The sequence below is a fragment of the Rutidosis leptorrhynchoides genome, chromosome 4 (genome assembly GCF_046630445.1).
Source record: "Rutidosis leptorrhynchoides isolate AG116_Rl617_1_P2 chromosome 4, CSIRO_AGI_Rlap_v1, whole genome shotgun sequence".
Taxonomy (NCBI): Eukaryota; Viridiplantae; Streptophyta; class Magnoliopsida; order Asterales; family Asteraceae; genus Rutidosis; species Rutidosis leptorrhynchoides.
The window spans coordinates 157,568,654-157,580,798 of NC_092336.1; positions in this window are offsets into that span (position 1 = coordinate 157,568,654).

Genomic DNA, 12,145 nt, shown 5'->3' on the forward strand with positions numbered 1-12,145 from the left:
AATGTTATGGTTTGTGTATGTTGTTGAGATGCTTTCCGATTATGCTTTAAACTCAATCACTTTTTCAACTAATAGAACGTAGTTATTGGCTCTGTTATTGGGAGGTTGCAAACCCCAATTCTGAAAGGACCCGTTCATATACATTATAAACGATTCACAATAGTTGATTACATTGCGAGGTATTTGACCTCTATATGATACATTTTACAAATATTGCATTCGTTTTTAAAAGAAAATCTTTCTTTACATCGAAAATTGACAGGAATGCATACCATTTCATAATATCCACTCTCTAACTATAAATTGATTTAATAATAATCTTTGATGAACTCAATGACTCGAATGCAACGTTCTTCGAAATATGCTATGAAAGACTTCAAGTAATATCTTTAAAATGAGCAAATGCACAGCGGAAGATTTCTTTAACACCTGAGAATAAACATGCTTTAAAGTGTCAACCAAAAGGTTGGTGAGTTCATTAGTTTATCATAATCATTTATTTCCATCATTTTAATAGACCACAAGAATTTCATTTCCAGTTCTCATAAATATACGTCCCATGCATAGAGACAAAAATAATCATTCATATGGTGAACACCTGGTAACCGACATTAACTAGATACATATAAGAATATCCCCTATCATTCCAGGATCCTCCTTCGGACATGATATAAATTTTGAAGTACTAAAGCATCCGGTACTTTGAATGGGGCTTGTTGGGCCCGATAGATCTATCTTTAGAGTTCGCGTCAATTAGGGTGTTTGTTCCCTAATTCTTAGATTATCAGACTTAATAAAAGGGCATATTCGATTAGATAATCCAACCATAGAATGTAGTTTCGATTACTTGTGTCTATCTCGTAAAGCATTTATAAAAGCAGCGCATGTATTCTCAGTCCCAAAAATATATATTGCAAAAGCATTTAAAAAGGGGAGCAAATGAAACTCAACATACTGTATTTCGTAGTAAAAATACATATAACGTCATTGAACAAGTGCAAGGTTGGCCTCGGATTCACGAACCTAAATTAATTATATATAATTATGTGTTGGTCAATATTTGTCTAACAAATTAGGTCAAGTCATAGTGTACCACAATCCTAATGCTCGAGACTAATATGCAAAAGTCAACAAAAGTAAATTTGACTCAAAATAATTTCCAAAAATCTATACATAATTAATATATAGTTTAAATATCGTCGTTTTATATTTTTAAATATTTTTAAAAGATTTATTAGAGTAAATAATATAATTTATTTATTAATAAATAAAGTTTTATATTAAATTTATATAATAAAATATACTTTTATATATATTAAGTAATAAAATTTATAGGGTTCATTTAATATCATAAAGATAATATGATAGGTATTATTAAAGTAAGTTATTACACGTAGTAAAATATGTTTGTATCACATATTTATTTGATAAAATAATATCTATAATGATAGTAAGTAAAAGTTGTATTATTTTGTAATAATAATTATTATTATAAAAATATCATTATTTATAATTACTAAGATGACATTATGATAAAACGATAATTCTAATTATGATAACTTTAATATTTACGATACTTTTTAATATTAACTTTAAAGTAATAATTTTTATTTAAAATGATAATAATAATGATATTTTATAATAACAATGACATTTCTATTAAAATGATAATTTTTTTTAATAAATGATAGTTTTTATACTAACGATACTTTTAATAATACTAGTAATGATAAAATAATAAAAACGATAATTTTTTTTTCCTAAATCATTATCTTACAATAATTAAATTTCATCATGATACTCATACTCATTATTTCCTAATTAATTTGTTAAAGGTTCTTAAATCATCTTTTATATCGCGTTCATTTTAATGAATATAATAGTAATCATAATAGTTAAATGTTACTGTTACTAGTTTTAATTATAATACTAATAATAATAATTATTATGATAATGATAATACTAATAATCTATTTTAATGATAATAATAATAATAATACTAATTATAACTTTTAATGATAATAAATGATAGTAATAATAAAAATATCAATTTTTAAGGGTAATACTTTTTATAGATAATAATAATAATAATAATAATAATAATAATAATAATAATAATAATAATAATAATAATAATAATAATATAATAATAATAATAATAATAATAATAATAATAATAATAATAATAATAATAATAATAATAATAATAATAATAATAATAATAAAAATTAGAACGACGATAATGACGACGATAATAATAATCATTTTTACACAACTTCAAATGACTATAACTTCTAATCCGTTCATCGGAACGATTCGACATCTAAAGGAAAAGTTCTTAATTTTTCGCTAGCTTTCCAACGACATGCATATCTTATACCTTATCTTAACCGTAGATGTAACTACTTCAAGATTTAACATAACCTGACTAAGGGCAATATCAAAAGTACAATCATGCATAATCCTATTTTCTCGAGCACTAGTCAGGGATACACTATTAATATGTAAAAATTAAATTATGAGTACTCACGTATCAATATTGAGATTCAATATTGCAGGAAAGGTACGTAGACGCAACGAAGATGATAAACACTAGTTTGACCTCACGAGCATAACCTTGAACATTACCCATTACCTCCATAGCTCTAACCCATAATTTCCTTAGCTCTATCCCGCTCATAAATCCCGTTTTTAAATGACTCGTTCATGACCTCGTCGTAATATTTTATGTATAAAAATACTAATAATAATGCTTCTAGATACTACTAATAACAATATTTCTTAATCATAAAATAATAATAATAATAAATAAAATAAATATATACTACGGAGTAAGATAGATAGATGAATTGAATGAAATGAAATCAAATTACGTTCGAGACTTTATAGATCAAATTTGGGTCCCATTACTCCGAAATTTCGGATTGATAAAGAAAATGGAACCGCAATTTGCGGATTACTTCCTCATACATGAACGTAATCCAAACTTATATATATAAAGATTTTATAATATTTTAATTTATATGATTAATTAAATATTATATTATATTTACGTACATGGTAAAAATATAATTTTTACAAAAATGACACGGACGTGGTCTCACGACTCATGTACCACTTTCGGTTTCTCGAGCGCACTTTCGTACGTTTAGAAAACTAGCTTTTTACGTTACGCGACGTGTACCTTTAGTAATAGTTTGATTTATTCATCAATAATTTACTTTATGAAAAATGTAATTTATAAAATTGAGCGTTGTGGTCATTTCCTTCTATAAATCAAAGTCTCGTTGTTTGTCAAAATATTTTATTTTAAATTAAACATTTTGTGACATGTACCTTTATTAATAACTAGACTTAAATTAATTAAAAACTAACACACTCAAAGTGTAACTTAACCTTTTGAGTGTTTTGATCATTTCCTTTTATAATTCATAATCTTGTTATTTATCAAAGCCTATTTATTAATATTAGTTTAAAATCAAGACGTTTTATGCCTAATTTAAATTAAATTTTATAATCTTATACATATTTTTGAAATATTTATCTAATAACATACTAGTTATCCTTTCAAAACTAATTATATAATTTAAGATCATTTACATAATCGAAAATCCTATAACGTTTATGCTTTAAAACTTAATTTGATTTCATTCTTTTATGCGTAAATGTTTAGTTTAATTTCCTTAACTTTCTTAGTATAACATATCAAATGGGTTTATCTAGTCAATGAATCTTATCCCAATTATTCCTTCTATATGATCAATCGATTATTATGAAATTCAATTCTCCACTAACTTTTGTCTAACTCCCAATAAGTGATACTTTGTTCTTACATGTAAATCACTTTACCATTTATTCTGAATACCGTTAAAAAGTAAGGGTTTCCTAATTCAAAGTGGACCTCATAACAGAGACTCATAATCATAGTTCAATGTATCTGATAATTCAATCATTTGATGTTATCTTTCAATCTCGTTGATAAACTTATATCGAACAAATACGTTTATGTAAAGTATTATTATTCATTCAATACCTTGATCGCATTTCCAAGTTCATAAAATAAATCTCATATCTTATATTTATATCAACTAATCCGTTCAATGTTTTATCAATATTTCTCAATTTAAAAATCACACATATGTATATATATTTATTTACACATAATTGTTCGTGAATCGTCAGGCATGGTCAAAGGGTATTTGATTAAATGAATATAGTTTCAAAACTTTCGAGACTCAACATTACAGATTTTTGCTTATCATGTCGGGTACATATAAAGATTAAAGTTTAAATTTGATCGGAAATTTCCGGGTCATCACAGATTCAAAGTACACTATCTGTGTCACCCCTTAGTAAGAGAAGTCTATCGAAAACAACACAAGTTTGACTGAGGCACACCGGTTGTAGTAAGTCTACCGATCTTTGGATTCCGACTGAGGACTCTTTCATAGTGAAACATCTAACTAGGCCCATAGTACATTGTCGGCCCTAGACCATGCTACTGTAGTCACCAAGCATATAAACTTCGTACGTGCAGGCTGAAGCACAACGATTGTTGTAAGCTGTACCTCTACTAAGTAAGGCCATGGAACCCGGTCAGTGCTGATTAGTACACTTCACCATAACGCGGTCTCAAGCATTGCACCTCGCTTGAGGGATTCATAGTTAATTAATGAACTGTTTGTTTAAACTCGTAAATATAACAACCCTCATTTTTCCACTCTGTAATGACTATAATGCCCTAGGGTTTCATTGTTGATTCGTACATTATATTAGGGTTGTTATCCGGACATAATAAATGAAGTAATTAATATACTCGTAACCTAAACCCTAACCCTAATATTCGTATTAAATGGACTATAATTTATTAAATGATTGTATTTATTACTCTAACCATAACCTTATTATTATTATTATTATTATTATTATTATTATTATTATTATTATTATTATTATTATTATTATTATTATTATTATTATTATTATTATTATTATTATTATTATTATTGTTGTTGTTATTATTAAACGTATACATTATGTATTAATTTGTACGTGGCACATATAAAATGTAAATGTATATATAATTATGTGTTTATATGTAAACTAAGTAGGTTATGGGTAATAAATATAAAATTTGTAAAATAAATATAAAAATATATGTGTATGTATATAAGCCGAAATATATATATATATAAATATATAATAAATTATGTTAATTATATAAAAGGAAATAAAATACAAAACAATTCTAGATTATTCCAAATAAATAAATAAAATAAAAAAGAAAAAGCCTAGTCGGCCGAATAAAAAAAAGAAATTTAAATTGATTTTGTTTTAAAAAGGAATGTGTATTTATCTTGGAGCCCGAGTAATTAAAAACTATAAATAGAGCCTTAACCCCTCATAATTTTTACATCAAACTTTTGAGAGCTCTCAAACCCTAAAAAAATTAATGAGTTTCTTTTCTTCTTTTCTTTCTTTTTCTTTTTCATTTTTTTCTTTTTCTTGTTTTTTTTCTCGGTCGAAACCCCCAACAAAGAAAAAAAAATACTTTTGCACTTTATAAATTTTTTCTAAATTCATGGTAATTAAATACATGATGAATAAGTTTTATAAAAATTTATTTTACAAAAAATTAATTCATTTTTATATTATTTTTATTTTTATTTGTGTTTATTTTCGACCGAATATATATATATATATATATATATATATATATATATATATATATATATATATATATATATATATATATATATACGGTATACGTATATACTTATAAAAAAAATGGGAAAAAGGCTATTTAAGCTATACAAATATTTTTTCAGTAAAGTATGATATTTAACTTAATTATTTAGGTCAGAAAATAATTTATAAGAATTAACTCGAATTATGTGTTAATTAATTATAGAAACAAGGTGAAATTGGTAATAAAAATATATACAGTAAATAAAAAATAAAAAAAAAAATTCTGGGTTCATAAACTTTGTCTATATCTGATAAAATTATAAAAATTAATTTATGGGTCAAATTAATAATTATTACATAATTAAACACTATTATTATGTAAATAGGAGGTAAATAAGGAAATAATTGTAAAAATAAAGAAATATTTTTATACAGGTTATTTAACTATAAGAAACTTATAAAATTTTTAAAAATAATTACTTATGTTTATTTAGTATTTTATATGGAATTAAACTTGTTTTGTGATTAAATTAAGGATAAAAACAAATATAAATACAAAATTGTAATAAAAATATTTTGTTAAAATTTTCTACTGATTTTTATAATTAACTAAGACTATAAAAATTATATATATGATTATTAGGTATTTAATTAATTATTTAGGTATTTATGGATAATATTGGGTTAATAAAGTATTATATTATTAAGTATCTTGTAAATTAAATAACAACTAATATAATACATTTATGTTACATATATTGTATGAGATAATGATTAGTATATTATAGATATTAATTAATCCATGTCATAAGTTAGTAATTATATAATTATAAAACTATTAATAGTTATATAAAAATAAATAGTAACTATATATATATATATATATATATATATATATATATATATATATATATATATATATATATATATAACTTAGCTATATAATAAAAGGCTATACACCCATAATATGTGAAGGTTATAATCAAGATAAAGTGCACTATATATGAACCTCACCGCTACATATGGCCTAGGGTGGTCCTTGTTGCCTTATGGGAACCGCTTGTGGATTTCGAATGCCAAGACATATATTCTGGTCAAGAATCCTGGGCGCCCGGTAACAACTGACCTTCAGAGTGACTTGTATGATAGCAACGAGATTTGGGTAAAGGTGTACAACGTCTTGTTGTAGATTATAACCCGAACTTTCTATAATTAGGAAGTTACTATAAGTGAAAACTTTCCATAAATAGTAACTTTCCGAAAATGGAAATTCTTTTAGAAAACCATCATCATTAGTATAATTATTATACTTAAGTCTTTTAGGCAATATCTGATCGTACATTCTAACTCTAGGTTGATATCTCGATCACGTTCTTCCGTTCAATTTATTTCTCTTGTGGAATAACTCTTCTGTGCTACTAAGGTGAACTCATATCCCCGCTTTTTACATATTTTAATGTATTTTATAAATCTTGGGGTGAGACACATGCTTGCTTTAAATGATTTACAAGTTAGACACAAGTGCTTAAACTTTTGATATGCAACTTCATGAGATTATTGTTAACTTGTATTCTTACATGCAAAATCCCCGCCATAATATCGTTAATTGCTGGAATTAAAATGTTGCAAGCTTAATTATTGTGAGTAGGCCTATTGAGAGCGACGTCTCTACCCATTGACCGATCGTCAATGGGGTACATAATAATGATTACCGATACCCGTACAGTGTCAGGGGTTAATGTTTAGCTCAATATTATAACTCATGGCATATTAAATATTTTGATATTTTGAAATAAATCTTGTGGTCTAAACTTATTAATTATTAAAATATGATGTTCACTCAACCATTGTGTTGACATTTTAAGCATGTTTGTCTCAGGTGAAGAATAGCTTATGTGCTGCCCTATGTTGCTTACTTGCTGTTGCATTGGAGTCCACATTATTTACATTATAGCATTTGTTAAACATTTATTACATTTGGGTTTATCATGTAAAACAATTCGTTTTCCACTGCAATTAAATTACTGATTTTATTAAACGTCTCATTTAGAGTCGTTCTCGTTTATATAACGGTGTGATGGTATTGGAAAAGTCATATTTACCCCCGGCCCTATCTAGGAGTATGACAGATTGGTATCAGAGCACAGTTTGTTATAGAGAACCAGGATTGCATTTGTGTGTGCCTTATGTGTTAGTTAGGGTGCCTTAGCAATCTATAGGACTATAACCTTTCCCGACTTAAGATTTTAGTGCCTTTCCTTACTATTTCCTTTCGTGCTTTTACGTCTATCTTAAAAACATTCTGATTTCTTTCTTTCCTTTCTTTTAGGATGTCAAGCCACAACCCGATCATTATTTCTGACTCCGAGGAATCTGATATGGAGAGGTCCGTCCACACTCCAGCTTATGGACCCGTTTCTCCACTAAAATCTCCAATTTACCGACCAGCTACTCCACCCGCATCTCCGGTCTACACACCTGCCACTCCACCACACTCATCAGTGAAGGAAGAAACTCAAAATGATTATGATGGGGACAATGAGGGTGATGATGAAGAGATTGAAGAACACATTGAAGATGAGGATGATTCCGAGGAGGAACCCGAGGAAGAGTCCGAACCTGAAGAAGAGGAAGTGGTTTGGGAACCAGATAATGAGGAGGTTAATCCGGCTTATGATGGTCTTGGAGTTATCTGCAGTTTAGAAGATGATTCCGAGGAGGAAGTTGAACCTCCTGTTACTAAGACTCCCTCACCTAAAAGGAAGGAGCCGGAGACTCCCGCTACCGATGATGCTAGTTCATCTAAGAAGCCAAAGGCTTCCGAGTTTGTCTATATCGAGTATGGACATACTCTAGTTCGGTGTGATATCATGAACCTATAGAGTCGCACTGTAACTTTGAGAGATACGTTCCGCGATCGTTTGGCTAAGATGGAGAAGCGCATGGACTATACAAACAGCGATGTAAAAAGGGTCTATGACAAGTTCTCCGTGATGTTTGCTAGGCAAGAGAGAGAGCTCGACTGCCAGCGTTATGCACTAGTGGAATAAGAAAAGTTTGTAATGTACTTCAAGGGGTACATTAAGGATCATTTTAAGCCTCCGTCGCCTAAGAAAGATTAGATCTTAGGATTCTCATTTATTTCCATTTTCGTTTTTATGTAAAGGCATATGCCTAAGTTACATTGGTTTTCTTTGATTCATGTAAAACTAGTGGTTTTTATGGTTTAATTCAAGTATTTTGATTACATCTTGTTATTCCTACCACTTATCATACCTCAATTCGTATCTGTTTGGATATATCTGTTTGGTTGTATTTGTTGTGTGAACCTTGTGCATTTATAAAACTTATCATTTATTAGCACCATGAACTCTTCAACTAATATCGTATTTATGTATTGAAGAACGATGGCTCAATCAACTCGAGGTGCTACCAATATCCCAAATGTCTCTCTGACTCCTGCACAATTCCAACAGCTGTTGGCCGCCGCTCAAGGTAATCATAATAATCACAATGGGAACAACCATGGAAATCCTCCCACTTCTTGCAGCTACAAGGAGTTTATGAATTGCAAGCCTCCATCCTTTAAGGGGAGTGAGGAAGCTGTCGAACTGACTTGTTGGTTCGAAAAGCTCGAATCCATCTTTCGTATCTGTAACTGTGCGGATGTCGACCGAGTAAAGTATGCCACTCACATGCTAAGTGGCCTAGCTCTAACATGGTGGAACGGCTATGCCCAAACTGTGGGGCTAGATGTTGCAAACGCCATTCCATGGCCTGTTCTGAAACGAATGATGACAGAAAAATTCTGTCCGTGAAACCAAATTCAAAAGCTGGAAGTTGAGTTCTGGGAATTGAAGGTAAAAGAAACCGACATTGAAGCTTATACCAACAGGTTTATAGAGTTGGTTACTTTGTGCCTAGAGATGGTACCAACTGAGCAGAAAAAGATAGAAAGGTACATAGAAGGCCTTCCTGAAGAGATTCAGGGAAATGTCATTGCTGCTAGTAAGGAGACTTTATATGCAGTGATACTGATGGCTCAAAACCTCATGATGGCTAAGAGGAGAAAGGCCACGGCAAATAAACAAGCTGAGGCCAAGACAAATGAGGGCAAAAGGAAGTTTGAATATGCTCAGGGATCGAACCAAGGTTCAAATAAGAAAGTTGCCGATAATTCAAAAGGAGGTTACTCTGGGAAACAACCTTTCTGTAAGCGTTGTGAGAAACACCATTCTGGGTGGTACAAGGCTGAGTGCACCAAGTGTAAGAAGATTGGCCATATAGTCAAGAATTGTAGAGTTGCAGTTCCTCCAGTGGATACACCTGCAACCAAAGCCAACGCAATCGTTCCTACATGCTATGACTGTGGTGAAAAGGGGCATTTCCGCAACCAGTGTCCGAAGAAAAATTGCAACACGGGAAATGCTAATGCTAAAATCCGGGCATTTGTGATGACTGCTGAAGAAGCCCGTGATGATGATGAAGTGATAACTGATAACAGGTACGTTTCTTGTTAACAACTTCTATGCTACTGTTTTATTCGATTTTGGTGCGGATAGAAGTTATGTGTCTACTGAGTTTTGTGCCTTATTCACTGAAAAACAGAAGCCTTAAAAATTAAGCGTCTTGTAGAAGTAGCAAATGGTAAGGTTATGAAAGTAGACAATGTGTATAAAAACTGTGATCTGGTTTTAGCTGACAAACACTTTAATATCGACCAATTGCCAGTCAAATTAGTAAGCTTTGATGTGGTCGTAGGGATGGATTGGTTACGCCCATTAAAAGCTACAATCATGTGCTATGAGAAAACCATTAACATACCTCTTGAAAATGGGGAAACCTTAATTGTCCAAGGGGAGATGAGTGGATCCAAACTCAACATCATCTCTTACATCAAGGCCCGCAAGTATCTAATGAAGGGATACCAAGCCATTTTGGCTCATGTTAAGGAAGTCGAATCGGAAGAGAAACGCATTGAAGATGTGCCGGTCATTAGAGACTTTCCTGAAGTATTTCCTAAAGAACTCCTTGGTCTCCCTCCCCAACGACAGGTTAAGATTCAGATTGATTTGACCCCCGGTGTTACACCTATTGCAAAGACACCATACCGCTTGGCTTCACCGGATATGAAGGAATTATCTAACCAATTCCAAGAACTTTTGGAGAAAGGTTTCATTCGTCCTAGCTCGTCTCCTTGGGGAGCACCCGTTCTATTTGTCAAGAAGAAAGATGGTATGTTCAGGATGTGTATTGATTACCGTGAACTCAACAAGCTAACCATCAAGAATCGCTACCCACTCCCACGTATTGATGACATGTTTGACCAATTGCAAGGGTCCAGCATCTATTCGAAGATTGATCTTAGGTCAGGTTACCATCAGCTGAGAGTCAAGAAAACCGATGTTTCTAAGACTACTTTCCGAACTCGATATGGACATTATGAGTTCCTTGTCATGCCTTTTGGTTTAACCAATGCTCCTGCCATATTCATAGATCTTATGAACCGTGTATGCAAGCCTTATCTTGACAAGTTCGTGATCGTCTTTATCGATGACATTCTAATCTACTCCAAGAGCGAGAAAGAGCATGAACAACATTTGCGATTGATTCTAGAGCTCTTAAAGAAGGAATAACTCTATGCTAAGTTCTCCAAGTGTGAATTTTGGCTGCGAACAGTACAATTCCTCGGACATGTAGTTGATTGTGAAGGAATACATGTCGATCCGGCAAAGATCACCGCTATTCAAAACTGGGAAGTGCCTAAGAGTGCGAAACATGTTCGTCAATTTTTGTGACTTGCTGGTTATTACCGAAGATTCATCAAAGATTTTTCTATTCTAGCCAAACCTCTTACCAAGCTAACTCATAAGGGGAGGAAGTTTGAGTGGTCCGAAGAACGGAAATCTGCTTTCAAGATTCTGAAGGATAAATTGACCACAGCCCCGATTCTGTCATTACCTGAAGGTACCGACAATTTTGTAGTCTATTGTGATGCCTCGAATCAAGGTTTCGGATGTGTTTTGATGCAATGTGAAAAGGTTATTGTCTATGTGTGAAGACCCATCCTAATCCATCCGGACGAAGTCCATATCGATTATAAACGATTCACAACAGTTGATTACATTGCGAGGTACTTGACCTCTATATGATACATTTTACAAACATTGCATTCGTTTTTGAAAAGACAATATTTCATTACATCGAAAGTTGACGGCATGCATACCATTTCATAATATATCTATCTATAACTGACTTAATAATAATCTTGATGAACTCAACGACTTGAATGCAACGTCTTTTGAAATATGTCATGAATGACTCCAAGTAATATCTCTAAAATGAGTAAATGCACAGCGGAAGATTTCTTTCATACCTGAGAATAAACATTCTTTAAATTGTCAACCAAAAGGTTGGTGAGTTCATTAGTTTAACATAAATAATCATTTCCATCATT